This window comes from Hemibagrus wyckioides, linkage group LG28 (genome assembly GCF_019097595.1).
Source record: "Hemibagrus wyckioides isolate EC202008001 linkage group LG28, SWU_Hwy_1.0, whole genome shotgun sequence".
Classification (NCBI taxonomy): Eukaryota; Metazoa; Chordata; class Actinopteri; order Siluriformes; family Bagridae; genus Hemibagrus; species Hemibagrus wyckioides.
Genome location: NC_080737.1, coordinates 4,638,634 through 4,641,885, shown reverse-complemented (window position 1 = coordinate 4,641,885; position 3,252 = coordinate 4,638,634). Strand labels below are relative to the sequence as shown.

The 3,252-nt window shown below is 37.5% G+C and overlaps 1 long non-coding RNA gene across 1 annotated transcript; it reads right to left on the bottom strand.

The window, feature by feature from the left end:
• Positions 1–194: 194 nt before the first annotated feature.
• LOC131348318 (uncharacterized) lies at positions 195–845 on the bottom strand. The gene is made up of 3 exons (XR_009203910.1): positions 629–845; positions 430–481; positions 195–333 (listed from the first exon to the last, which is right to left on the bottom strand). It is a non-coding gene; the product is annotated as an uncharacterized LOC131348318 (long non-coding RNA).
• Positions 846–3,252: the final 2,407 nt, after the last annotated feature.

Genomic DNA, 3,252 nt, shown 5'->3' with positions numbered 1-3,252 from the left:
AGGAACACTTACCCATCTGTACTGTAATCTCCTCTGTTCTGTCTCCATCAGTGACCTGACACAGGTAATATCCAAAATCTGACCATGTACAGTTTCTCAGCTGTAAGGAGACGTTTCCTCTCTCCAGCTCCTGAGTGAACAGACTCACTCTGCCCCTGTAACCTCTCCCCTCTGTCACCTCTCTGTTCTTATAAACACAAACACAGTCTGTCTCCTTAAACCACCGGATCTCCATGTTAACAGCACTGATTTCAGGAGACAGATGACATGAGAGAGTGACAGCAGAGCGATTATAGTCCTCTGTACCACTGGGACCAACGAGTTTAAACTCATCTGTGTAGGAGAACACACACACACACACACACACACACAATTAGATAAGTCTTCATAAAATATATTGATAAATTCATTCCTTGAAATATAACTTACTGTTTGCAGTTGCCATCTTTATCTCTTTCTGTAGATTCAAATTCATAAAATCCTAAACACACACACACACACGCACAGAGAGAGAGAGAGAGTCTTCATTTTAAACAACTAAACACACAAATACATAGTAAGAAATTAGACAAAAATGTATTTTGGAAGATTATTTTATGTATTTTAGCATGATGCTAACTCCTCTTACCTTCTCTGTTCCTCATATAAACACATCTGCTGCTTTAGCTGAAGCGTTTCCACATTTCAGAGCGGCTCATATTCGGTATTTAATTTATTACAGTAAATGTTTGACACGCTGTTTAAACTTTTCCCGCATCTAAAAATATATTTCTCTCCTGTTTTAGTTTGTAAGACCAGGAAGTTTAACGGCGCTGTCAAACCTGTTGATCTGCTTCAGTCCAACATTTCTTTCGTTTTCACCTTAATTACAGTCTCTGAGACGCCTGAGGGATAGCCCCGCCCCTTGTTTAGTCTTCTAAGTCCATGATCATTCTGCATATTTGTTAATATTTTTACTATTACTACGAATAATAAAAATTGTATTATAATAAAAAATATTGTATAATAAAAATTATATATGTATGTACCTTGTATATGGGCGAGGTAAGCACGTCATGTGATAATCATAATGGCCATTTTTTTATATCAAATCTAATGTTAGTCTGGAGCAGTGAAGGATTTTATTATGTATGTGAATAAATTTATCATTGTCTTAATTATGTCATGGTTAGTCATGGTTTAGTTAGCCAAGTAAGCTAATGTAATAATATTACTGCACAAATACTGTAATTGCACATCACACACCAAAGCATTAGATAACTAAATAATGAAATACTGACTGCGCTGGATTAAAACTTTTTTATTCTTCTGAATCTGTGGAGCAGAAAGTTTCTGTTAAAGTGAATCTGCTTAGATCCTTGCTTGTTATTTAAAACTGATTCCCAGGACGCAGGAGTGTCCAGCACACATTAGTTATTCTGTATGAGTTACCAAGTGACACTGGCCCTTTGTAGTACTTATTATTTTCTTCTGCAGTGATCTATGTTTTTTAATTTTTATGCACTTTATGTAGATTACTACAAATTTAGTGTGAAATCTGATCTTTATTGGGATTACAGCAGTGACAGAGTTACAGTATTATCACAGCTCTGAAAGACAGAAGATACAAACGTGAGAAAAATATTGAGCCAAATGAAATACACTTAACACAAAAGCACATTGTGCTTCAGTGTTCTATGTATTTGTGTGTGTGTGTGTGTGTGTTGTCCTAACAGAATGAGCAGTTTCTCAGATTTCTCATGTGTAGTTTAAGAAATGCAGCTCAGTAAACAGATGGTGTATGTTAGTGCAGTGTTAGTGTGCATTAGAAGGGGGTCTTGAACATGGATCTCTACAGTGAGAGACTTCTTAACTCTAACCCCTATACTAAAGTGTGGACTCCCAGGGTAAGACACCAACACATCTCAGGTTAAATGAAGAATATAGGTTTTTAATCCAAAAGAGAGAAATAAGTCTAAAAAAATCAGAAAAAAACAAAGAAACAAAGAAATCCAAAAACCCAGGAACAAAGAAATATCCAAGAGAGCTCAGGAACATAGACCTGCAGAATTAGTTACAGTCTAGGCGTACAGAGATTACAACATCAACACTGATTTGAGGAACTGGGCAAAGAACCCAGAACACCCAGGCATCTTAAATAGACTAAACAGACAACAGGTGAACAGTAATCAATAGAACATGTGACTTAACAAAAGAACACAGAGAACAGAAAACACAGTGAGGACATCCAGTGGACAAAACTATAACAAGGACAGATACTGACAGTGGTGTTAGTGCAGAATTAGTGATGGTGCATTAGTGCAGTGATATATTGTATTTGTGTGTGATAGTGCAGTGTTTGTGTTGTTGGTGATTGCAGCTGCAGTGTTAATATATGTTGGTGTGTGTTAATGGAGTGTTAATGTATGTTGGTGTGTGTTAGTGGAGTGTTAATATCTGTTGGTGTGGGTAGTGCAGTGTTAATGTGTGTTGGTGTGTGTGTTAGTGCAGTGTTAATGTGTGTTGGTGTGTGTTAGAGCAGTGTTAATGTATGTTGGTGTGTGTTAGTGCAGTGTTAATGTGGGTTGGTGTGTGTTAGTGCAGTGTTAATGTGTGTTGGTGTGTATGTTAGTGCAGTGTTAATGTGTGTTGGTGTGTGTTAGTGCAGTGTTAATGTGTGTTGGTGTGTGTTAGTGCAGTTTTAATGTGTGTTGGTGTGTGTTAGTGCAGTATTAATGTGTGTTGGTGTGTGTTAGTGCAGTGTTAATATGTTGGTGTGTATGTTAGTGCAGTGTTAATATGTTGGTGTGTGTTAGTGCAGTCTTAATGTGTGTTGGTGTGTGTTAGTGCAGTGTTAATGTGTGTTGGTGTTAGTGCAGTGTTAATGTATGTTCGTGTGTGTTAGTGCAATGTTAATATGTGTGTTGGTGTGTGTTAGTGCAGTGTTAATGTGTGGTGGTGTGTGTTAGTGCAGTGTTAATGTGTTTTGTTGTGTGTTAGTGCAGTGTTAATGCAGTGTTAATGTGTGTTGGTGTGTGTTAGTGCAGTGTTAATGTGTGTTGGTGTGTGTGTGTGTTAGTGCAGTGTTAATGTGTGTTGGTGTGTGTTAGTGCAGTGTTAAAGTGTGTTTAGTGTGTATGTGTTAGTGCAGTGATAATGTGTGTTGGTTTGTGTGTGTGTTAGTGCAGTGTTAATGTGTGTTGGTGTTTGTTAGTGCAGTGTTAATGTGTGGCGGTGTGTGTTAGTGCAGTGTTAATGTGTGTTGTTGTGTGT